At 35.2% G+C, this 27,884-nt stretch overlaps 1 protein-coding gene across 11 annotated transcripts in view; it reads left to right on the forward strand.

Annotated features, from left to right (window-relative positions):
• The window catches only part of CNTLN (centlein), a 495,968-nt gene that overhangs the window by 426,180 nt on the left and 41,904 nt on the right, over nt 1–27,884 (forward strand). The window lies entirely within an intron of this gene.

The raw sequence follows: 27,884 nt of genomic DNA on the forward strand, positions 1-27,884 counted from the left end.
ACAATTCTCTTATTTAATTCAGTGGCTGTCACAATATAGACACAATTGGGCGGCTATCACCAAAGTCAACTTTAGAACATTTTCATAACTTCATAAAGGGACCCTGTACCCTTTATCAATCATCCTTCCCCCATCTCTGCCAGCTCTAGGCAACTACTAATCTACGCTCTATATAGATTCTAGGGGCAGAAAAATTTATCCTGCTTCCCTTATAGGTTATTTGGCTTGTCGAATAATTAAATTGTCATAAGACAGATTAACAGGAGAAAAACAAATTTAATTTCATATGTATTAGAGACCCGTAAAAATATGAGACCCAAAAAGCATCTAGATAATTGAAGCTTATATAACATCCTGAGCTAAGGAAAGGGGTGGAGGTCTGGGGTACAAAGGGAGGAAGGCCTTTCATAGGAAAGCTAGAGGAGTTATTTGGAAAACAAACTTGGTTCTGTTATGCAGATAAAGTTCTTTGGTAAAAAGGAGGGTGCTTGGATGGCTCAGCAGGTTGTGTCCAACTCTTGGTTTTGGCTCAGGTCATGGTCTTAGGGTCATGAGATTGAGCCCCACATCAGGTTCCACACACTCAACACAGAGTCTGCTTGAGATTCTCTCCCTCTGCCCCTCCTTCTGGTCTCTCTTTTTCTAAAATAAATAAATAAAATCTTTAAAAGAATAATTTCTTAGTTAAAAAGGTACTTCTGGTAATACCTCTCTTCCTGGTACAGGGTTGCTTTCCAATGTAAATTTAGGCAATTGAAGGGAATGGGTAAAGAGCTTTTCTTGAATCTGCTGGGATTTGGTTGCCTTTAGCTCAAAATAACCCTTATGTCAAAGAGACATAATTTGGGGTGACAGAATCTGCTCCCTTTCAAGATTTGCCTATCCAGACATTTCATATAGATGGAATTTTACAATATGTGGCATTTGTGTCTGGCTTCTTTCTCTTTACATAATGTTTAGAAGTTCATCCATGTCGTAGCATATATCACTATTAGCATAAGGATTTTGAAGATTTTTTTCCTCCATAAAGAAATGAAGAAACAAGCAAATATTATTGGGAATCAACATCTTCATAACACTTTGTACAGAACCTAATCTCCTGAGAAAGGATCAATGTAATAATTCTAAGACAATTGGTGGATCAAGGGGTTACAAGTTTTCTAAACCATAAACTCCTATCTTTAAAAAGATTGAAGATCAAATAAAAGCATTTTCCATGAAAACTATAAAACATTTTTGAGGTTCTCTATGTACATTGAGGAACACTCATAATTCCTCTAGGAAATTCTGGAAATTAACCAGAGACTTGCAACAATCTAGTGTATATTATTCAAGAAAAACAGCTGAGTCTAAAGAATAGGAAACTTCATGGCATAATTTGCCTTGGTCCCATTCTCCACAATCCCAGCTCTGCAGTAGCCTAGGGATAAAGATGGTCCATGTTCCCCATGCAGCCTGGCAACTACCAGAAGAAGCTGAATGGAACTATAACTCCTATAAAGCCTGATTCCCAAACAGTTGTCATCATTTGACGTGTCTGATGCTTTCCTTGAAGACCCCAGTTGAAAAGATGACTCTGATCTCAATCACTGTGAGCAGGCTTTGTGGCAGGTGAGATAGGTGGATGGGATTGTCAAAACAATTACAGGCAAGTGTTTTAACTTCAGGTTGCCTGAGGTGATAGATTCTAGTTTAGGTCAAACAATGTATTAACCAAATAGCGTAAAAGGAAAAGTTGGGGAATGAGATGTCTATAAAAGTTTTGAAAGCCTCTGACATATTCCTGGGAATCTGGAGGACACATGCTTTCACAAAACTTTGTGAATACTCAGGAAAGAAATGAGAAAGCCTAGGCACTTGCCTCTGTCTTACTGTAAGGTTCTGTGCAACATGATAGTAAATATTAAGGCAGTATTGTTCATGGCAGCATAATTGATAATAACCAGAAGGTAGAAATAACCAAAATGTCCATTTATTGGTGGAAGGATAAATGTGGTATATGTATACAGTGGAATATTATTAAACCACCAGAAGTAATGAAGTATTGATACATGTTACAACATGGATGAAACTTAAAAATATTATATTTAGTGAAAGAAGCAAGTCAGAAAAGAGCACATATTATGTGATTCCATATATATATGAAATATCTAGAATAGGCAAATCTATAGAGACAGAGGTAGATTAGTGTTTGCTCTGGGCTGGGGGAAAAGAAGAACATGGTAGTGGTTGCTAAAGTGTGTGGGTTTCTGCTTAAAATGTTGATAATATTCTAAAATTCACTGCAATGATGGTTGGGCATATCTGTGAATATACTAAAAGGCATTGAAAATTTATACTTTGAATCAATAGTGTGGTATGTGGATTATATCTCAGTAAAACTTTTTTAAATGTTGGTTTTAAATGGGAAAATATACCAACAAATAATAGTATTGCATGACTTTTATTGATAATGTATTCATGGTTGACAGAATAATTAATAAATTCTCTATTCAAATTAGTAAAACCTACTGCCAACATAATTGTTTACATAATATATATTATGGAAGGGGTGCTTGTGTGGCTCTAGTTGGTTAAGTGTCTGACTCTTGATTTCAGATCAGGTCATGATCTCAGCGTTGTGAGATGGAGCCCCACATTGGGCTCCATGCTGGGTGTGGAGCCTGTTTGGGATTCTCTGTCTCCTCTGCCCCTTCCTTTCCTCCTGCTTGCTCACTCTCTCTCTCTCAAAATAAATAAATAAAATCTTTAAAAATATATTATGGTAAAGTATAATAGCTATATAACATTTTTAGATGTATAGAGAACCTACTATTAGACAAAGCACTTCAATTATTATTAAATTCAACAAAGTAAAATGCATTTAAGGTGAATTTTCTTAAAATTAACTTTGAATCTAAACATGTTTTCTTTTTCTAACACATTCAGTTCTCTATTATAAAAGTGAACATCAAGGAATAGAAATGTTAAAGCTTATAATATTGACTAGCTTTTGCAGTTTGAACACTCAGTTCCTTGACTCAAGAGACTTACTAATAATTCACACTGAAAACTGTGAAAAATGAGTCCCAAATCTTAAGAACAGCAAAATGTAAATGTCATCTTCTTTTGTTCTAGTAACATTACTTAATTGTATTATGACTGTGGAAACTCCTTATAGCCACATATGTGTCATCATGTAGATTTAAACAGAATTAACTCATAGAAGCAAACTACCAGAATCCATATAATAAAAGAAAATGCAGCTTTAGCTATAAAAACACCTTTTAAAAAATCTTGTGAATGTTTTGCATTAGGTATTACATAATTATATGTAAGATATCAGCTGGTAGATATCAAACATAAATTTTTGTGGAATTTTACATACTGTGAAATTTATTTCTAATAAGGCTTCCCCTGAAGTAATATGTGTTTAAAGAAATTAGAATCTGTACCATTTATTCATATATGAATAGATGAGTTATTTTATTAATTTCCCTTCCTTATTTGTTTAACAAAATGGATTTCAGGAGGTTTATTATCACTGTGATTGAAGTGTGTTCCCCCAAAATTCATATGTTGAAGCCCTAACTCCTAATGTTATGGTTTTGGGGAATGGGAACCTTTGTGAGGTAATTACATTTGGTTGAGGTCATGAGGGAAGGGCCCTCATGGTGGGTTTAGTGACCTTTGGAAGACAGCTCTCACTAGAACCTGACCATGCTGGCATTCTGATTTCTTGCTTCCAGCCTCCAGAACTGTAAGATATTAAATGTCTGTTGTTTAAGCCCTCAGTCTACGGGGGGTTTGTTGTTGTTATAGCAACCCAAGCAGAGCAATGGAGATTTTGGTACTAGCAGTTGAGTGCTATTGTGACTAATACCTAAAAATGTGGAAGCACCTTTGGAACTGTGTAAGGGGTACATGCTACAAGAGTTTTGTGGTACATACTAGAAACACAGACATTAAGGGTATTCTATAGAGGGTTCAGATGGACATGAGGAACTTGTTTTTAGAAACTAGGGGGAAGGCAATCCTTGTTGCAGAGTGTCAAAGAACTCCGCTGAACTGTGTTCTATTGTTTTGTGGAAGGTAGATCTTGAGAGCAATGAAATTGTATGTTCTTTTATTAAAATTTTATTTTGGGAGGAGTAGTTTTAAGTTCACAGCAAAATTGAAAAGAAGGTGCTGAGATTTCTCATATATCCCGTGCTTCCACACGTGCATAGACTCCCTTATTGTTAGTATCCCCACCAGAAAGGTATATTTATTACAATCGACAAACCTACATTGATACATCATAATTACCCAAACTGCATAGTTTACCTTATAGTTCACTCTTGCTATTGTACAATCTTTGGGTTTGGACAAATGCATAATGACACATACTATTCATGTATTTGTTTTCACTGCCCTAAAAGTCCTCTATGTTTTGCCTATTTATCCTCCCCACCCACTCCAATCCCTGGCAACTGCAGATTTTTTTTTTTTCTTTTTTTTTACTGTCTCCATAGCTTTCCCTTTTGCAGAATGTCATATAGTTGGAATCATGCAGTACAGAGTTTTCAGACTGGCTTCTTTCCCTTGATAATATTCACCTAAGTTTCCTCCCTGTTTTTTCATGGTTCAAAGGCTTATTTCTTTTTAGCACTGAATAATATTCCATTGTCTGGATGTACCACAGTTTATGTATCCACTCACCTACTGAAGGACATCTTGACTGCTTCCATGCTTTGGCAATTATGAATAAAGCTGTTATAAACATCCCAATAAAGGGTCTTACATGCACATGGGTTTTCCATGCCTTTGGGCAAATACCAAGAAGCATGATTTCTAGGTCATATGGTAAAAATATGTTTAGTTTTGTAAGAAACTGCCAAGCTGTCTTCCAAAATACTGTACCATTTTGATTCCCAGCAGCAATGAATGAGATTCCCATTGCTCCACATTCTCACTAGAATTTGATGTTGACAGTGTTGTGGATTTTAGCCATTCTGAAAATGTGTAGTGGTATTTCATGGTGGTTTTAATTTGCATTTCCCTGATGACATATGATGTGGACCATCTTTTTATATGCTTGTTTGCCATGTTTATCTTCGGTAAGATGTCTGTTTGGGTCTCCTGCCCACTTTTTAATTGGGTTCTTTGTTTTCTTACTGAGTTTTAGGAGTTCTTTGTGTATTTTGGAAAAAGTCCTTTATCAGATATGTCTTTTGTAAATATTTTCTTCCAGTCTATAGCAGAATGTGCCTTCTCATTCTCTCAACACTGGACTTTGTAGAGCAGAAGTTTTGAATCCTAATGAAGTTCAGCTTATCAATTATTTTTTTCATGGATCATGCTTTTATTGTATCTAAAAAGCGATCACCATACCCAAGATCACTTAAAGGTTCTCCTATTTTATCTTCTAGAAATTTTTTAGCTTTACATTTTACACTTCGGTCTGTGATCCATTTCAATTAATTTTTGTGAGGGAATAAAGTCTGTGTCTAGATTCATTTTTTTTTTTTTTTGCTTGTAGATGTCCAAATATCCTAGCACAATTTATTGGAAAGGCTATCTTCTCTCCATCGTATTGCCTTTGCTTTTTTGTCAAAGATCAGTTGACTCTATTTATGTGGGTCTATTTCTGGGCTGTCTATTCTGTTCCATTGACCTATTTATATTTATTCTTTTACCAATACCACATGTTTTGATTACTGTAACTTTACAGTAAGTCTTGAAATCAGGTAGTGTTAAGTCTTCTAACTTTGTTGTTTTCCTTCAATACTGTGTTGACTAATCTGGGTCTTTTGCCTCTTCATATAAACTTTAGAATCAGTTTTTCAGTATTCACATGCTGGGATTTTGATGAGATTTCAGTGAATCTGTAGAACCAATTGGAAAGAACTAACATCTTGACAATATTGTATCTTCCTTTCCATGAACATGGAATATCTCCATTTATTTAGTTCTTCTTTGATTGCATTTCTCAAACTATTTTAGTCTTTCTTATATAGACATTGTCCATATTTTGTTAGCTATATATCAAAGTATTTACTTTTTAAGTATGCTAATGTACATGGGATGTTTTGCTTTTCAATTCTACTTGTTCACTGCTGATATATAGGAAAGGGATTGACTTTCATTTATTAACCTTTTATCCATCAACTGTGTGCATAATCACTTTTTTGGTCCAGGAGTTTTTTTGTTTATTCTTTTGGATTTTCTTCATTGACAGTCATATCTGTGAACAGTTTTATTTCTTCCCTCCAGTTATGGATACCTTTCACTTCATTTTCTTCTCTTGCTGCCTTAGGTAGGACTTCCAGTATGACAAAAAGCGAGGGTGAGAGGAGACCTCTTGCCCTGCACCTGATCTTAGTGGAAAAGGTTCAAGTTTCTCATCATTAAGTGTGATGTTACTTATAGGGCTTTTGTAGATATTCTTTATGAAGTTGAGGATGCTCACCTATATTCCTAATTTACTGAGAGTTCTTACTGTAAATATGTGTTGAATTTGTCAGATGATTTTCTGCATCTAGTGATGTGATCATGTGATTTTTATTTTTGAAGTTGTTGATGCGAAGGATGCATTAGTTGATTTTTATCTCTTGATTCATTATGTCAACCTGTAAGGAGGATAGTGATATTATATTATATTATATTATATTATATTATATTATATTATATTATATTATATGTAGTGCAATTAATACTTAAAGAATTGGAGTGAATTGCTTAAGATCAAGCTGAGTTGGCTGGCATTCTAGGATTGCAACCTACGTCTATCTCTTGATCTTAACTCCATAGTCTTTCTACTTTTCTTTTCTTTTTTTTTTTTTTTTAAAGATTTTATTTATTTATTTGACAGAGAGAGACAGCCAGCGAGAGAGGGAACACAAGCAGGGGGAGTGGGAGAGGAAGAAGCAGGCTCATAGTGGAGGAGCCTGATGTGGGGCTCAATCCCATAACGCCAGGATCACACCCTGAGCCGAAGGCAGATGCTCAACCACTGTGCCACTCAGGCGCCCCGTCTTTCTACTTTTCTAAGCTGACTTTTTATACAACTTTAAATTTAATAGTTTTAAAGTTCGCTATTTGTGAATTCTGTTGGATCCAGCAACTAATTTGCTCCTCAGAGGCAAAAATGTATATATTATACATCTTTGATAACTTTCGCAGAATCCTGCTTATTTAAGATCATAGTACATTCTCAATAAAAGAATGAAGATTGATTTATGACTAGTTTTTGCCAAGACTCTGATATGATATCGCATATTCTTATCAAGATTAAAAAATTGTGTTCTACTTCATGTACCTTCCTCTTTTCTTTACATCATTCTAAATCTAGCACCTCACTTAAAGTCTGGTTCATATATCACTTCTTGTATGCAACATTTCCCAGAGCCATTCTCCTTTTCTAAGTTTAGCATAAAATAAAAGAATTCTGTTGTAATTTATTAAGTTGGGGTAGTAATGTGACATATAAGTGAAAGTATCCTACAGACTTTTGTGATTAGGAACTAAAGAATAAATTTGAGAGTTAGGAGAACAGATAAGTCAAGACTGAATATTCATTTATATTGAGGAAGTGAGGCATTGATAACATTGAAGGAAAGGACTAAAAAGTTGACTAATCAATTGATAGATTATATAGTATCATGAAAGTGTTGGGAGTTACGATTTTGATATGAGAGTCAGCAATGTTAGTCTTATGGTGCTTTCAAGGAGAATGAGGCATTCTGTTTATCAAAAGTCCTATGAGGCCCAACTCACTTATTTGTGTTCACTTTCTTGTAACTCTTAAGCATTTAATTTTCTGAACCCTGATTTGTGCAATGGCCCTACATGTTTTCTGAAGGGAAAGGATACTCCTTTTTCCCCCCAAAATGCCATTTCTCTATATTAATAATAGTACTAACCAATCCCCAGAGGCATGACAGTATTTCCAAAAGTTAGAGAAGAGATGCTTTTCAAAATATGGGCTGGAGAACCAGACTTTCACCCTAGACCATTGCTGCTTTATAGCCTTTAATCTGCCTTTACTATAACTCCTCACCCGGAGTGTTACCAAGTAATCTCAGAACTTACATGTAATATTTCAATGTACATGTCATAAATATAGACTGCTATTTATTTTGTGATTAAACATCATTATCTCTTCAGATATCTTGGTGAAGTCTTGATTCCTCTGCCCTCTGAGTCAGATATAGTTAAATTTTGCAACAGCAAATTTTGTTCTCAGAAACTTTTTTGGCAACTGCAGTCTTAAAGCAGGTTCATTTTGAGGATTTGAATTTTCAAATTTGTTTCAGCTCTTGTCCAATTGCATTAACCAATTAATCTTAATTTAATCAAAACCCAAATAGAAGACTAATCTTGAATTAAAAACAACAGCAAAACCCATTCAACAAATATCTTGGGTTTTTAGGTTAATCTAGCATATAAACTTAGAGGAGGATACTATTAAATCTGAAGAGTCTTTTAGCAAACCCTGTAATTCTAAAAGGACTGTATTTTATGGATCTCCATAAAACATGTTCATTTGTATAGATATATATGATTGCTACTGCATCCTAAACTTACACTTATCTTTCGTTTATATTTACTTATATAACTCTTATTTAAAAGACTGAGGTGTTAAATTGTGCTAGACTTTTTTTTTTTTCCTGTCAGGAATTGTAGAATTTTAAATAGCCTCATTTTCATCTTTGTGGTCTGTGTTCATAGCTCTAGTAATAATGAAGTAGAAAACTACTCTCTTATTGTACTTCATTGCTAATCTCCAGAGTTTTCTTTTATCTTACCCCAATAGCTTGTGTAGTACACATTCCTTGTAGGGTATTCAGTTTATATATGTCAGATTCTCTAGGGCCATGGCTTTTGCCAGATGAAGCACTTTTGATTTTGAAGCTGATGAAACACAGTGCTATTATTGATCTGTGCATGACACAGCCTGTCTCTCTCCTAGCAGAGTGTAGCAACATTTATCCAGGAATTTGTGAAATGTCACTCGGATCATGTTCGCAAGGTAAACTGTGCAAAAACCAGGATCTGAGCTGAGAATCCATGTGGAATTGGACGTGACTGTCTTATTCCTATGTCTTATCTTCTAGATGAACCAAGTGGTATTTGTTAACAGAATGTCTGTGTCTTGTATTAGACTTTGTAGGGAACTATTATTATCACTCAGAACACTATGTACTGTAAAATCATACTTTTTATACTCTTGTTTTCAGATGCACTTATGATCTTACACAGAAAATAATAAGATAAGAAAATAACTGAATACATGTGAAAACGTCAGTTGGAGATTTATTTTCTGTTTATAATGAACCAGTGTTATAGTATATTGCACAGTCTTATATTCCTAGTAGTGCTTTTAGTCTTTGCATCAATGTACTTTCAGTTAAGTCTGTCTTGTTAAAATAGCAACGTGCCTAGAAGTGACAAATTATAACATTTTTCCCACTGTGGAATCATTGTGATATTTAATTATTCATATGTTTTAGAGTTTGGTTTTAAATGCCTAAAATTTTGGCTTGCACATGGATAGGTGTATTTGTTACAATTTATTTTAGTTTAATATACCTAAAGCAGGTAAAGCACTCTAATAATAGGATATTCAACAGTGAATTAAATGTTATCTTTGATCCCTATATAATGCACTACTAGGAGAGTTGAACATGTATATCATGATACAAAGAAATTGTAATATCTATCCATCCATCTATCTGTCTATCTATCATGTGTGAATGTGTGTGTGTGTAAACATATGCCATGGATATGTAGTGGATGGAAAGAGACAGTCATTCATCATAGTCATTATTTAGTAAGGCTTTTGAGGAGGTAGTATTTGGGCTTAGACTTATAGTTTAGTTTGATTTTGAAACAAAGCCATTGGAAGAAGGAAAGCTTGAAAAGACATCAAGGCGAGAAAGCAGTTTGTTGAGACTAGTGAATAATCTGGTATAGCTGTGGTTCTCAACTCTAGCTGCATGTTCTCCTCACCTGGGCAGCTTTAAAAAATACTTATGCCCAGGCCCTACCCTAGGCCAGTTAAATCTGAATATCTGGTGGTAATCCTTGTACCTTGCTAGTTTTTAAAAGCTCTCAGGTGGTTCTGATGTACAGTTAGGTGTGAGACTAAACTTTGAGAAAATAGAAATTAAATGGAAGCAAGTAAATAAGAAGCTGTTTAAATATCATAGCAAAAGATGACAAATATCTAGAGAATACCAATAGAAGTAGAAAGAAAAAACAAACAGAGATTTTACAATGGTATAACACACAGAGTTTGATGACCAATCATACATGGGAAGGTAAAAAAACAGAAAGTTAAGTATTTAAGATATCTATCAATATTCTAATTAAAGTGACTAGAAAGTTGATAATAGACTATATTTGTGATGATATTATATAATAAATATCATGGGAGGAAAAAACATACCAGGAAAGTTGGACAAAATATAACAAATATAAATGTACACCATTTAAATATGTAGAACATACAACAACAACAAAAGATGTAAATCCCTGGGGGCTAAAATCAGTGACAGCTTACCGCTGTAACCAATGGCACTTTGTCGCTGAAGTGATGGTATCAAGTGAGCTGCAGGATATTTGAGTGTCAAATGTAGAGGAGAGACCAGGGCTAGAGGTATCAGTTTGAAGTTATGAGTATTTAGATCATATTTTAAAATGTGAAGCTGGAATGGGATCACTTAGGGAGTGAAGATAAATAAAAAAGAGAAGAGGTCCCAGGTTTGAGTCCAGGGCCCTCCAACCTTTAGAGTTTGCACAGACGGGGAAGAACCAGAAGAGGAGAGGCCAATTAAGTAGAAAGAAAACCAAGAGGACAGAGTATCTAAAAGCCAAGTGATGAAAGTACTTCAAGGACTAGTGAATGACTAACTATGTCAAATGCTGCTGAGTAGAATGAGTCCATGAGAGGAACTAAGAAATGGGAAGAGAAGGAGAGGAATTGGAGAATATAGTTAAATGTGCATACTTTTTAGAGTTATCTCAAGGAATTTTGCTTTACAGGAGAACAAACATAAAGTAATATATAAGCACTTAATATATATAAATATGAATATTTAAAAACTTGGCCTCCAAATATGTAATGCAAAAATTGCAAATTTTATTACTTTTAAGATAGAGTTGACAGTCACTAAGCATATACATTATTTGAACAAAACAATAAAAAATGTTGCTCTAAATATTTATCAAAAATATTCACATAATTAAGCCAAAAAAAGCTCTCCACAGATTTTAAATATTTGGGGTCATATTAAAAATATTGTCTAACACAAATGAAATTAGAAATCAATTTAAAAGCTTAACTTTGAAAATTCTGATGCAGACTTATAGAGACATTTCCAAATAACTAATAAGTCAAAGAAGAAAGTAAAAATGAGAGAATACTTCAAATTGAATAATATCAAAACTTGTAGGGTGCAGATAAGATGGTACTCAGATGGGAATGTATACCTTTAAATACAGTAGGACTAGAGAAACGTTAAAAATTAATGAGCTACCAATGTAATTGGTTACATTCAATTTAAGAATGAGCAATTAAATAAGCCCAAAGAAAATAGAAAAAAAGGACATATTAAGATAAGGACAAAACTTAATATTGTAGAAAGCAAACGTGCAGTAGACAAGATCAAAAAAAAACTGAAAGCTGGATCATTGATACTAATAAATTGACAAACAATAGCAAGTGTTGATAGGAATATAGATGAATTAAAACTTTCATACATTGCTGGTGGGAATGGAAAGTGGTGCATTACTTTGGGAAACAGTTTGTCACTTCCTCAAAAGGCAAAATGTAGACTTAACATATGATCCAGCAATTCCATTTAGGTATATACTAAAGGGAATTGGAAATAGGAGTTCACATAAAAACTGTACATGAATGTTCATAGCAACATTATTCATAATAGCCCAAAAGTAGAAACAACCCAAACACCAACACAATGGGTAATCATTTGGCAATAAAAAAGTAATGAAGTAGTGACACAAGCTACAACATGGATGAACCTTGAAAACATACCCAGTGGAAGAAGTCAGTCACTGAAGATCAAATACAGTAATATTTCATTTATATGGAATGTCCAGAAAAGGCAAAGTCTATAGAGACAAAAAGGAGATTAGAGATTGTATAGGCACGGAGTTGGGAAAGGAGTGTCTGTAAGTGGGCATGAGGTTTCTTTCTGGTATGATGGAAGTGTTCTAAAATTAGTGTTTGGTGATAATTGTGTAGATCTATAAATATACTAAAAGTCATTCAATCAAATACTTCAAAAATGGATGAATTTCATCTATGTAAGTTATACCTTAATAAAGCTATCAATAAAAAAGTAATACCACATTATAAACAGTTTGTGAGATTGAAATTTGAGTTTTATATGTAAGTTCTAGGCATACACATTTTCCCAAAGAATAGAAAAAAGGGAAGTAAATTCGGCCTCATTTTATGAGGGTGCTACAGCTGTACCACCACAACAAGATAGGAAAATATAAAAAAGGAAAATTAAAGGCTCGTCTTAGCTATGGACATGGATGAATATTCCTAAACTATTAGCAAATCAAATCAATGTATGATAAATAAATATCATAAATAAGTGAGGGTAATTCTAGAAATAAACAGGTTGTTTCATCATTCATATAATTCATTACTACAACAAAGAAAGGGGGAAACTGTGTTAAAGATGCAGAAAATCTAGAGCGACATCAGCAAGATGGCAGAACTGGAATGAAGCACCAGACCCTTCCTCCAAGAAAGAAACCAATTCAACAAAAATACTCAGGCCAATTCCTTTTGTTATAAATCCAGAAACCAATGAAAAGGCACGGCACCCCTCGTAAGTGAGAAGCTAGCTATATTGAAGTTGCTTGTGGCACTCTTTCAACTTAGTCCCTCCCCCTATTACACTGCCTTGTGATCCAGAGGAAACTCCTGGTTTCTCTGTCCTTCCTGAGGAGAGAAGGAGTATATTGGACCCTATGTCCAACATTCTGGCTTTTAGGGTGCTGCCTGTGGGAATGGCTTCTTTCTCACCTGTCTGAGAACACTGATGGGACCTGCCATACTTTAGATGCCTGGAGGCCACTGAGAACCAAAAGATCTGGATGGCCTGCTGCTGTTGCTCAGGACCCATGCCATACCAGACAGAAGCTGAGAGAGAAGGGTGGAGCAGGTATCCACTGTTGTGGCTTTTAAGGGGGATAGTGCCCAAGGGACTTGTTACTTGCTCATCTTAAACCTCAGACAGGACCCATATACTCTAGAAGCCTGGGACCACTAAGAACTAGACAAGAGTTGGATGGCATGCTGCTGCTCCACAAGGTCTTTGGTGCAGCAGACAGAGGCTAACACAGAAGGAAGAAGAATGGAGTGTGTATAAAATGTCCCAGCTCTTCAGGGGCTGCCTGAGGGACTAGTTTCTGTCTTGCCCAGGTTGGGGCACCAGTGGGACTGGACGTACTCTAAGTAGATGTCTGGGGGCTGCTGAAATTGCAAAAGAGCTGGATGGCACGTTGCTGCTTCTGAGGACCCCAGTATAGCAGATAAGCACCAGAGTGAGCAAGGGATTATGAGCTCCTGGGAAGCAAACAAACAGAAAATTTCTTTAATCAGAAATCTACACACACTAGCTCAGACAAGTCACATCCACAGAAGAGTTTTGAAAGCCTCCAGAATCTCTAGCTGGGCTGATCATGGTGAAGGTTTTTCCCAATGTGAAGTCAGTTTGTAAAGACTGGAGCGGTGGATGTTTCTTCAAGTGCATGGACAGCAACACAAAGTTACCAGGAACACAAAGAAGCAGGGTACAATGGCCCAGTCAGAGGAATAAGATGAATTTTCAGAAATTGACCCTAAAGAAACAGAGGTATATAAATGATCTGAAAAGAATTCAAAATAATCATCATAACGATGTTCAGCGAGCTCAAGAAAATGATGCATAAACAAAATAAGAATTTTGCAATAAAGAGATAGAAAATATTAAGAAGAAACAAACAGATTTTGGAGCCGAAGAATGCAATACCTGAACTGAAAGTTCACTGGAATTATTCAACATCAGACTTGATCAAGCAGAAGACAGAATCAGTGAATTTGAAGCCAGGTCATCTGAAATTATCCAGGCAGAGAAGTAAGAAGAAAAGAAGAAAGAGTAAAGAAAGCTGAAGGGACTTACAGGACATATTGAGGGATCCATATATGCACTGTGGGAGTCACAGAAGGAGAAATGAGAGAGAGAAAGGGGCAGAATGCTTTTTTAAAGAAAAAACTGCCAACCAAGAATAATACATGTGACAAAACTGTCCTTTAAAAGTGAAGGAGAAATAAAGGTTTTCCCAGATAAACAAAAGCTGAGGGAATTCATCACCACTAGAACTGCCTTACGAGAAATGCTCAACGGAGTCTTTCAAGTTGAAACGAAAAGACACTAAACAACATGAGAACATACAAAAGTATAACACTCACCGGTAGAAGTAAACATACAATAAAATACAGAGAACTGTGAAACTATAATGGTGTGGGAATCACTTTTAATGCTAACATAGAAGTTAAAAGACAAAAGTGTAAAAAATAACTTCAAAATATGTTAATGGACAGACATAAAAATATGTAATTTGTGACATCAATAACATAAAATGTTTGGGAGGGAGAAGTAAAAATGCAAAGATTTAGTAAGCTATTGAAGTTAAGTTGTTATCAGCTCAGAATCTTTGTTATAAGATGTTTCACATAAGCCCCATGGTAGCCACAAAGAAATTACCTGTAGAAGATACACACAACAAAATGGGAAAGAAATCAAGGCATGTCACTACAAAAAGCTAACATACAAAAAAGAAAAGAAAAGAGAAAAGAAAACAGCAAGGGAGAAGCACAGGGACAAAAGAGCTACAAGTCCTTCCCTATCAATAACAATTTTAAATTTACCTGGATTTACATTTACTCCCCAATCAAAAGACAAAGTGGAGTGGAATAGACTTTAGAAAATGAGATCCAACTATATGCTGTCTATAAGAGATTCATGTTAGATTTAAAAAGACACATAGGATGAAAGTGAAAGGGTGGAGAAGATACTCCATGCAAATAGTAACCAAAGGGAGCCATGGTGGCTATGCTAGTATCAGACAACATAGACTTGAAACAAAAAAACTTTTAGAAGAGACAAGGATATTACATAATGATAAAAGGGTAAGTTCACCAAGAAGATAGAACAATTTTCAATATTTTTGTACCAAATATCAGCACTTCTAAATATGTTAAACAAATTTTGACAGAATTGAAGGGAGAAATAGACAGGAAGATAATAACAGTAGGTAGGAGACATTAATACTCCATTTTAACAATGGATAGAACAACCAGACAAGATTAATAAGGAAATACAGAACTTGAAGAACACTATAGACTAATTGGACCTGCCAGACATATATAGAACACTCCACCCAACTACAGTATTCTTTTCTAGTGCACATGGAACATTCTGCAGGAATAGACCACATGTTATGCCACAAAATGAGTCTTAAATTCAAGAAAATTGAAACCATACAAAGTATCTTTTCTGACCACAATGGACTAAAACTAGAAATCAATAGCAGAAGGAAAACTGTAAAACCCACAAATATATGGAAGTTAAACAACACACTCTTAACCAGTGGGTCAAAGAAGAAGTCACCAGGGAAATTAGAAAATACCATGAGACAAATGAAACAAAAACACAATGTAAAATGTATGGATGCAGTGAAAGCATGCTGAGAGGGATGGTTAAATACTATGCGATATGCTTACAGATTGATTAAGAGGATAAATCTTGTGTTATGTGATTTTTACAACAATGAAAAACCTGAAGATGGTATTTTGATACAATTAAATACCTGTTCTTGATAAAATTCTCTTAGTAAACTACATACAGCAGATAACTTTCTTATTCTGTTAAAAAAGTATGTACCAAAAACCTAAAACAGCCATACTTAATGGTGGAAGTAAAAACTGTTCCTTTTAACATCAGGAAAAAGACATTTATGTCTGCTATCATTGCTTGTCTTAGACATTGTACTAGAGGGCACAAGCACTAAGAAAAAGAAATGAAAGTTAAAAGTGTTAGAAATGAAGAAGCAAAAGCATCCTTAGTTTCAAACACTATGCTGTCTGCACAGAATCTCAAGACAAATTAATAATAGATTTCAGCAAGATTGCTGGATATAAAGTCAATATATGCTAAGATGATATTTGTATGCACCAGTGATCAACAATATGCAGTCTTAAAAAAGAAATATTCTTTAAGTAATAGCAGGAATTATATGGTATCCAGGAATGGAAGATGCATCCCAACTTCAGTGATGTTAAAATGTGAAAAGGGAATGTCTTAAAATCACTATATGTTTGTTTTGGAAATACACCTATATGTATTAAACGTATAAAGAAATGTAAAGCAATGATAAACACCAAAGGTGTTCAGATAATGATTATTTCTCGTGAGTCAGAGGAGATAGGTTCATAGTCTTCAACTCTGTTGGCAATACAGTGTCTTTGTTGAATGGTTGATACTCGAGTGGGTGTTCATTATATTTTTCTTTGTGTATCTACTGCATATTTGATATATATCATAAAAAATGAAGAAACCTATTGATGTCATTATTCCAGAGAAAGAATGGTGGAGGTAGAACACATCTTTGCAGTAGGATAATAATTCGGGGGGAGTATCTTTTTTTTTTTATTTTAAGATTTTATTTATTTATTTGACAGAGAGACAGCCAGCAAGAGAGGGAACGCAAGCAGGGGGATTGGGAGAGACAGACGCAGGCTTCCCAGCAGAGCAGGGAGCCCAATGTGGGGCTCGATCCCAGGACCCTGGGATCATGCCCTGATCCGAAGGCAGACACTTAATGACTGAGCCACCCAGGTGCCCCTGGGAGGAGTATCTTATATACGGACAGCAGAGGAATCAGAAGTAGGAGGGTAGTGTGATACAGAAACAGGGGAGGGAAAATTTGTTATGAGAAAAAGAGAAGAGTTGTTTCACAATGTAGGATGCCGTAGAGGAATTAAAAATAGAATAACAGGAAAGATCTTGTTGGACTTTTCTTAGATGGTTTTATCAGCGGAACTCTCTTGCTAGCAAATATCAGAAACTAAACTCAAACTAATATAAGAAAAAAAAAAAGCTCATCAAATCAAAGGACGAACTGAAGAGAACAGCCTTGGGAAGAGTAGTGGTACCCGAAACTGGACACTTATGTCTTCAGTGTTTGTGCTTATCTCACAGCTCTTCCTCTCTGACCATCTTTTTCATGTGTCCCTGGCCATATGGTGACATCCTTATAGCTTAGATCCCAGAAAAGAAAGGGATTTCTCTTTCAATCTTTCCTTGACTTACATGGTTTATAAATTGCTGGCCCACAGGGAAAAAAATATGTTTATATGTTTATATTTTTTGTTTATATGTAATTTTTGGTTAGGATTTTGGTTCATTTCATTATATGCATATTTTTCATCTACAGGAGTAACTGAGAGGAAATTTGAAAGTCATGCAGGATACAGGGCAGTTTCTGTTGGGCAGGACTGATGTACACATTCTGGCGTATCTGGTGCTCCTGCCTCTCACCCATGTCAGTGCCACTCTCGTGGCACTCAAAAGTTCCCCCACTAACTTCCAAAATACATATCTAAGTCCTAGGTATTCTTTAAGAACCACTGTTACAGGAGGAAAGCAGCGAAACCAGCTCAATTAATAAAAATTAATTGAGTTCTTTTACTCTGACTACCCTCTTTCTAAAGATCGATATGAATCAGCATATTTCACATAACACAGATTTATTGAGTGCTTAGTCTGTTAGGTTAAGGCTTACTATGTGAAAGAATATGATAAACAGAAGACAATTCTAGATAGAAAATGGAGTGAAGGATGATGGAAGAAGTTCCTGTGTGAAATTTTTGTGTTTTATAAAAAGAGCTTTTTTCTTTTTTAAAAAAAGAGCTTTTTAATGAAACCTCTGAGAAATACCTTGTATAATATCATTTAAGTCCAAACTTTTTAAATCTTCTTTCCTCCTTTAAAAGACATTTCTACTTTATGCCATGACTTTTTTAGTAATTGTCACATATGTTAATTTTTTATTTTAAAAAAAGTCCCATTTTAAATGTTATCAGTAACCTTTTATCTTATCAGGTCCAAAGTTTGCAAAAGCCCATTCTTTTAAAGAAATGTCCGTGCTTTTACTCTCTTAAATCTTATGAAACTTATAAAGGAAATAGAGAAAACATTATTAAGTTGTTTCCCTTCAGCATTTTAATAGGGTATATTTATAAATGTAATCAAAATCATATGACTACTTAGTATTGCTACTGTTAAATTTCTAACGGGTTGTAGGGTTTTTGAAATTCCCCGACTGGCTTTCATCCAAGTAATTTGTTTTCAGAGCTAATAATGTAGTACAACTGTTAACTATTGACCCTATCAGTTAAATATTACAGTAAGTATTAAGATGCTATTCACATTTAGCATATACTTAGGAAATATATATCCTTTTACTGGCTTGAATATATAAAGTTGGAACTAGAAATGATGATCTTTAACTTTTGGGTTTATTTCCCCAAAAGTCAGTAACTTTAGATTAGCATGATAATGCACTGTTTCTGTGAATCGATTCCAGTGTTTTTAAAATAAATTTAGTGTTGACATACATGTATTTTAGCAGCTTACTAATTGAAAATGCTTTTATCTTTTGAAAATATGAATTACAGAAATATATCATGGTCTATTTTAAATTTTTTGAAATCAAAGATTATTTTAAGGAATATCAGTGCCTTTTGAAGTTGATATAAAGTATTATGAGCAATTTTTAATTGCCTAGATTCTCACTTCCAGTTAGTAACAGTACTATACATGAATGTTAGTTTCTTTAAGCCTGTTCACAAAGGGGTTTTGTGCAGTACAGTACAGTACAATAAGTAAATCACCCCACTAGGATGGAAAAACAATCAAATAGAAGTACTGAAACCTGTGTGTAGGAAAACCAAGTTTAATTAAAGGAGAATGAGGTAATCATCATGAGACTTCTGTAGATATTCTAGAATTTGATAACCTCTGTTCCTAATAATTCAATCACTATCTGTAACTTCACTTGATATTTTATGGCTGTTCTTTACTTAGATATAGTATTAATATCACCCTGAAATACCAAGTATTATTTTTGGTGATTTGGGAAGTGGTTTTTTTTTTCCTTTTTCTTCATTGTTTGACTAATTTAATTGAGGTGGATTCTTTTCCTTCTGTCCCCTTACAACTTACATAACTGAAATAAATATTGGCAAAAGGGGTGGAGGAAGACTAGAATTGAGGAGTATAGGTATATATAGGACAAGTGAGGAATAGATACTTCCGTGTTGAGTTGGCTGAGTTTAAGCAGTGGAAAGCAGAAGGAGAGTGAAAAAAAGGGTTTAGAAAAACAGCGCTCAGCTTCTCCTTTGGAATGACATATGTATTTCCGTTCTCTCTCATTTCCTCTCGCGGAAGGGAATCAGAATGGGAATGCCTTGCACCTTCCTTGGTGGTATTAGTAAGCATGCCATGTGCATATCAAATGTCTAGGAGGGCTGAAACTGGTCTGATAATATTACCAGTGAACATCGAGAAATTCTTACAATCGTGATGATGATGAATTGTTCTGGATATACTTTTTGTTCCGAATATCTGTCTCTGTATTTCATACTTGGTATGTAAGTTTCGAAGGGACATTTATTTTAGTAACTAGAATAGAGGATTGGAAATAACAACAAACCTATATTTGAGCTCCTCTTACTATGAATAAATTAAATATTACTTGTTTTCCCACAAATATTGGAAAGTCAATTTTATTAGTTAATTTTCCAAATTTCATATATAATAAATTTTTACTGAACCTTTTTCCATAGTTTTGGGGGTAGAAGTTTAAGTGATGTGGTTTAACTTCAATCCAGTTAAAAGTCATTAGTTTAGTTATTCTGATTATTTTGAAACACATTATATTGCTATTATTGCTTAGATTAATATTAACTATAAATGTCTATCAATGTCAAAACTATTAGTACAAATTAAAGGGTACATGTTAAATGTTTCCAGTATTTGGGGCTGTTTTGATAAAAGTATTGGTTAACTGTTTTAAACGATTCGGCTTTTGTAATAATAGTACTGATTTTCATTTTGAGAAATCATATTCGAGCATACTTACAAAATTATTTAATTGGACAGCACTTAGAACTCACATCACAAAGTGTAAGCGCATTGAATTAATTGTTCTTCCTGTAAATGTTACCAAGAGTAGCATATCTCTTATCCATATGCAGATATCCATACTTCTTTGATAGAATCTAATTTGAACACATCAAGACAGATTGGCATTTCCAGTACCATAAAAAACGGCTTTGTTAATTGCAAACCATATTTAGTATGACCTTATAACAAAGTAGCACCTTAAGTGTCATGCTTTGTCTTTAATGTGCACACTGGAGTTACGTTCATCTGTACTAGACAACTGCACTTCATGAAAAGAGTTTTTTTCTTGATAGGCAATTAGCAGTAATTAGGAAGATTCACCTCAATAAGATGTCAACATGAGATTGTTTTAAAAAGTTGAATGTCAGTGACTTAAAAAGAAAGTTCTTCTGACACATAGGTATGGCATGTGAAACATGAAATGTTAATTTAACTTTTCTGCTTATTATTCATGCACAATATTATTTTGTCATTCAGACACTACACTGACAGAGTGTAAAGGGTGTTAAAATAGTGCTGCTAGAATAAAAAGAGGATTAATCTTCCATTGGCCAATTAGCCAAAGGGTACTTAATGGTCTCTAAAGGCTACTGAAGTCTAACTACTAGCAAAAGCATTGGTAAAAAGTCCTCTATATTACCTTCATTTGCTTGACATTTTGTGAAACATACTGTAGGCTTTTAATAACTGCATTTGTCAGAAAATAGTTTATAAATGAGTGATGTAGTAACTCAGTGTATTTTTCATAAGAAATTTTGTTACATAAATAATTCCATCTCTGCCTGAGATCTTTGTTCTTTTTTTTTTTTCTTGGTTGGTGGTTTTAATTTTTAATTCTTTTTCTTGAAGATCTCAAATATCACAATGAAAACCTCATGTTTTCAATTTATAACACTTGTTACTAACTTGAAGGAGTTATTAATCTGAACTATTTATCATTTTAGATAAGTACTTGTATGGAAAATACTCTACTAATAACCTAGAAACCCATGTAATTTTCTTTGTAGCCCATATAACGTTTTAATTAAGTGACTGTGCTTTCGTCTTCTAAATAGACAATACAGAATTTTCTTTCAGATTTTTTTCTTGTAAAAGAATAGTATCAACAGCCCCTGACTTACCACGTTCCCACTTACGATGATGTGAAAGCTGTTTGCATTCCACAGAAATCATACTTTGAATTTTGATTTTTGATCTTTTCCTGGGCTAGTGATAGGTGGTCCGGTCCTCTCTCATGACGCTGGGCAGGGGAGCAGCCCTGGAGCTCCGGGTCAGCCACGCAATCATGAGGGTGAATAACCGATGCACTTACAGCCGTTCGGTGTCCATACAGTCATTCTCTTTTTCACTTTCAGTACAGTATTTAATAAATTATTTGAGATACTGAACACGTTATTATAAAACAGGCCTTGTGTTAGGTGATTTTGCCCAATTGTAGGCTTATGTAAGTGTCCTGAGCACATTTTAGGTATGCGAGGCTAAGCTCTGATATTCGGTAGACTAGGTGTATTAAATGCATTTTGGCTTATAATAGTTTTAATTTATGAAGAGTTTGTCAGGATGTTACCCCATCATAAGTCAAGGAAGACTTGTATTGCCATTGAAAGAATATTGATTTTATTCACAGGAAGGAGAAATAATATTAAGATAATGGTGACTTTCTAGGAGGTTCTTGCCTATAGAATTTACAAAGGTATTATTCAACTAGAACTTTCTCTCCAGTCTCTTTTGCCTTATTTCTGGTAACAAAATTATTACATACTAATTTTTAAAAGTTATAGAAATAAGATTCTTAAACTGCTGCCTCTGCTTGTGACATCATTCCATACTCTCAGTCCTATGTAGAATTTAAGCTGAAAGATTTGGGTGAAGTAATTGGAAACAGAGAATTGCCATTGAATGATTGTTTTTCCTTACTTTGACTGTCAAGGCCTTTGGGTTTCACAAGGAGAAAGAAAAATCAGAGACTCCACTATTGTTAGAGATTAGAGCTAACCCTCACTTTTTACTCTGTTTTACTGACTGACCTTTTCCAATATTTGACATCTAACCTTTTCCCTAGGATGGACTGGAAAGAATCCTTCTCCCACCAACTATTTTTTCCATAGGCTTCCCAGCAACCCCGCTCCTGTGACCCATTCAGCCTCATGGTAGGCTGGATTTTCTAGAATTTCCATGTGTCTGCGTTTCAGATCCCACTATCCCAACTAAAACTGTTTTCTGAAGTTTTTAGATAGTTCATTACTTTAAGTTTCCATTCCAGTGGGAAATCACAGGGACAACTGAACAGTGTCTTTCAGTGCTATAGAGTGATTACTGTTCAGCAAAAAACATTAGGTAAGAATCAGTCTCTTGAGGCACCTGGGTGGCTCAGTCAGTTAAGCATCTGACTTAGGCTCAGGTCTTGATCTCAGAGTCCTGGAATCTAGCCCCATATTGAGCCCCATGTCGAGCCCTGCATTGGGCTCCACACTCAGTGGGGAGTCCGCTTGTCCCTCTGCCCCTCCCCCCTACTCATGCTCTCTCTCTCAAATAAAAAAATAAAATCTTTAAAAAAGAGAGAGAAAATCAGAAGAGCTATGCCACCCTGTCCTTTTCCTTGGAACACTGCTCCTAAACTCGTGAATGCTCACAAGTGTTTTCTTTTCCCATGCTGCGACAGGCATCATATCCACTATAGTCAGATTTGAATATTTTATTCTTTGGAGACATCAAGATTAAAGTATCTAAAAATACATTATTTGGGGGAGTGATTAGGGAAATGATTTTTTCAGTTCTGATTTTTTTTTTCTTAAGCCCTTTGCTTCATTTCACTTGGACTCTAGGATATTTTCCATGGGCCCAGTTTTAGTTTTTCCGATAATTCATTCTTGAACATCAAAATGTTTACCAGGGCTCCCTGCTGGAAAAAGAGATCCTCCTGTCGTCAGGATTGCCCTCAGTTTACTCACCACTGTTTGGGCAGGTACCTTCTTTAGAGCAGAAGTTGGAAAGCAAGGTGGCTGTAGATTTAGCTGGAGCCTTTCATGTTACACCTAGCTTCTAGGAAACATCTGACAAAACAGATCAGGAGGGATACGTGGGAGTACACTGGCTGTAACAGCACTTACCAGATAAGATGTAAAGGCAGGAGCGTTTCCATTAGCTCCCTGTTTTGTTTCTTTATAGCACTTACTGTAGTTTATTGTTGTATATTTCTAGGGTTTAGACTGGTAGCTACCTGAAGGCAAGGTTTGTCACTTTTTTATTGACAACGGAGCTAGGACAGTTACTACTCTGTTGTGTGTATTTAAAAAATAAATGCCAGACACAGAGTCAGTTCAGAGTCTAGACATTCCCTATCAAAATCTTCCAGAAAATGTTAAGTTGGGGACCAGAATAAAAGAAATTTATTTCTTGAATAAACTGAGTGAACTGTCATACACGAGAACAAGGGAGAGTCTGTCAAAAGAGCCTTATTCACCTGGTTCATGGGGTTCCACAGTTAATGTTGAGAGCAGCAAAAGGAAGCTTCTGGCCTTGGGCTTTTGCTTGGCAATTAAACTATAAGATGCAGATCCAGAGACAATTTATATTTCTAGCATAGAAAATGAGGTCTTACACTGTTGGTGGGAATGCAAGTTGGTACAGCCACTTTGGAAAACAGTGTGGAGGGCCCTTGAAAAGTTAAAAATTGAGCTACCCTATGATCCAGCAATTGCACTACTGTATGTTTACCCCAAAGATACAGACGTAGTGAAGAGAAGGGCCATATGCACCCCAATGTTCATAGCAGCATTATCCACAATAGCTAAATTGTGGAAGGAGCCGAGATGCCCTTCAACAGATGACTGGATTAAGAAGATGTGGTCCATATATACAATGGAATATTATTCAGCCATCAGAAAGAACAATTACACAACATTTGCAGCAACATGGACGGGACTGGAGGAGATTATGCTAAGTGAAATAAGTCAAGCAGAGAAAGACAATTATATGGTTTCACTCATTTATGGAACATAAGAAATAGGAAAATCGGTAGGAAAAGGAAGGGAAGAATGAAGGGGGGGTAAACAGAAGGGGAAATGAACCATGAGAGACTGTGGACTCTGGGAAACAAGTGAGGGCTTCAGAGGGGAGGGGGTTGGGGGATTGGGATAGACTGGTGATGGGTATTAAGGAGGGCACGTATTGCATGGTGCACTGGGTGTTATACACAAATAATGAATCATGGAACTTTACATCAAAAACTAAGGATATACTGTATGGTGACATAACATAATAAAAAATTACTATAAAAATGAGATCATTTTTTAAGGCAATTGAAGACATAAAATTAACACAAAATTATGGATAAAGAAGAAATTAAATCTGAGTAAGGATGTTATGCAAACTATACGGGGCTCGGGATACTTGCTCAAGGTGGTGCAGGGTGGCAATAAGAAAACAAGGTTTAAGAGGCTTATTTTTTAAAAATGGGGACTCAACATTAGTTTTCCATGCTACATAACAAATTGCCACAAATTTAGCAGCTTAGAAACAACATATACACTCACTACGTCACAGTTTCCACGGGTGATGAGTTTTGCACAGCTTAGTGAAGCCCTGTTCTCAGTATCACAAGGCTGTGTTATCACAGAGTATCACATCAGCGTGTCTTCCAGGCTGCCTTCCTTTCTGGAGCTCAGGCTTTTCTTCCAAACTCATGTGTATGTTGGAAAAATTCAGTTCCTTGTGCTTATAGGACTCAGGTCCCTATTTTCTTGTTGACTGTCAGTCAAGGACCATTCTCAGTTTCTGAGGACTTCCTTAGGTTCTTGTCTTATTATCCCCTTCACAGTTCTCCCAGAAGATGACCACTTACTTCTTCAAGGCCAGCAGGAGAATCTCTCTGACCCCAGGAGGGCCCCTGGATTTCTTGTAAAGGCCTCGCCCGATTAGGTCAGGACCAGCCAGGATAATTTTGCTTTTGATCAACTCAAAGTCATGTGTTTGGGGACCATAATTAAAAGAATGCTTTTTGCATATAACATATGCAAATAATATAATCATGGGACTGATAGCCCATTACATTCGCAGGTCTCGCCCACATACAAGGGGAGGGTATTTTACAGTGCATAGGTCATTGGGGGTCATCTGAGGATTCTGCCTACCCCCGAGCTCCTTACTGAAGAATGAATTCTCCAATATATTTTGTTTCTTCTTACAGTTGCTCAGACAGTTCTTTCCTTCTCAGAGACTTCTTCAATGTTCTATTTAAATAAATAATAACTAGGGTCTAGTTTTAAACTCTTACAGTGTTTAGTTCTACTTTATAACCTTTGGTTAGAATAATTGACTACACATAAGTCAATACAAATCTCAGTACTTATTCTCATTGAAGTCAACTTTTAAATTGAAATAGACTTTTAAAAGATTGGTATATCTTCTAAGGGAGGAATTTTCTATATATGTTTTTATATATATCTTTAATATTTTATATATATCATGAAGCTTTTTTTAAAATCAGGTTTTCAGCCTTTAAGATACTTCTCATACGCTTTATGGTGGCATTTACTACAAGATAGTGCTAACAATAATACCGTAACTTTAAAATTTACGGAGTGCTATCATAATTTTTTTTTTAAATTCTACCCTCAAAATGACCTTTGCTAGGTAGACAAGCATCATCTCTGTTTTTAAGTGAGGAAACAGTGTCAAGCACTAATTAGCATCACTCAGCTGGTGAGTAGTGGATCCAAAGCTAAAATCCAGAAATTATGACTCTCCATGTGTTTTATTATTATTTATGGTTTTAATATAAATGACATACACTTTTAAATGTTTGGCGATGGTAAAATAATAATACAGGGATAGGAATCATGCTTTTGATAAAAAAGAAAAGTAACAATTTTAAGGGTAATCTTAATTTACAGGTAAATTTTACTCACACTCTCTTTCTAACAAGGTCACCACAAGTAGTCTCACTGCTAAGCCAAATGTACACAAAAGAAAGTTATTTATGGTTCTTGTCTGATCTGTAACATTTCTCAAATAAGAAATAGAATGCTTAAACTGAGAGAGGTTAGTAATAGGGCCATAATTATTTGTTCAAAATTCTAAGGCATTAAGGACTCCAACCTGATGGAATATATGATTTGTTTATTTCTTCTATTTCAACACATGCCCTGTAGCCTTTCAGGGCATGTGTAACTATATTAGAAATACATTTTAAAGATTTTAAATTTTAAATACTGGCTAATCAAAATATGATTTATATTTTAATAAATTACAAGTCATGGTCTCCATAACCATTACAAGTTATGGTCTCCATAATTTCAGTGTTTCTTCATTTAATTAATTTTTTATTGTCAGATTAAAGTTAAAATGTACTATGCGTGTCTTTTAGAGAACTATATTTATTGACTTGGTCTTTCCTCCATGAAGGATTTATTTATAGTGTTAGGATCTACTGCTGTGGAAGGAATAGACAGAAATCTAATGGCATACAAGTTTAAAAAATGAGAGAAGCTACCGGGACTATTCGTGGGAAGAAAAGAGCCTCATCAAAGTTGAGTTTTTCTGTGTTGCCTGAGATTCCACATAGAATCGTAGCCATGAGTTATGTCATACCAGATTAACATCTTAGGAAGTCTAATTTAGATGCATAGCATTAACTTCAGGATTGATAAATGCTCCAGTGCATACTACTTCAGTGAACACTGATAATATTACTTTACTAGCAAAAGTGTTTGTTTTAATTTATATAGTGATAAACTAATAGATTGTAAATATGAGCTGAAATCAATGTGTCTTCAAAGCACCATCCATGCTACAAGTAGGGAGACTTCAATTTTTGGAACCTTTCTTTTCTTACTCTACAGAGGGCATTGTTTTTAGATACCCTGGGGAAAAAGGCACAGTCCTCTCTCAAGGACTTAGTAAGGTTCATGGTTGAAGAATAGACACATGCTATGGGAGCTAAGTGAATGGAGAAGGTACTTGTTGAAGAAAAAGAAGGGAAAGAACAGAAGGCTTCATAAAGGAGGAAATACTAAGCTGTTCTTTAAGCATGAGTGAAATTTCAGCGGAAGAAAACGCCAAGTGGAGTCATCAATGTAGAAATGGCAGACGAGTTTGGGGTATGACACGCAAGTTTGACTTAGATGATGTTTGGCTGAAACACAAATTGAAGCTAAATCTTAGAGAGCCTTATGATAACCACAAACATCTGAGCTTTATTCTATTTGGTTTTTGAATGAGGGATTAACAGATCAGTGTTGTTTTAGGAAGCTGTGTAAAAGATGGGGATGTATAGCTGTATAAAAGCTGTATAAAAATAGGGAGAGTTGCAGGGAGGGGAAGGGCTTTTGCAGTGGTCTTAGTGGGATAGTGAGAGTCTTCATTAAGAAAGTGGCAGAGGGAGTGAATATGAGAAATGACATAATTTATAGATCGTGACAATTGGTTGGACATAGACAATTAATAAACAAGGAGGGAGATGGATTCAAGCTTGGAAGATAACCAAGAAGATTTTCAGGTTTAGGGAAATTATGAGTTTGCTTTTAGATATTAATTATTAGGTATCTTTGATACAGTTCATGAATGCCTATTTCCTGAAAATATATAGAACCACACCTTTAAATCATAAGTTCAAATATAATCAAAGAGGGGTGCCTGCATGGAAGTCAG

This window comes from Ursus arctos, unplaced genomic scaffold, assembly GCF_023065955.2.
Source record: "Ursus arctos isolate Adak ecotype North America unplaced genomic scaffold, UrsArc2.0 scaffold_18, whole genome shotgun sequence".
NCBI classification, from domain to species: domain Eukaryota; kingdom Metazoa; phylum Chordata; class Mammalia; order Carnivora; family Ursidae; genus Ursus; species Ursus arctos.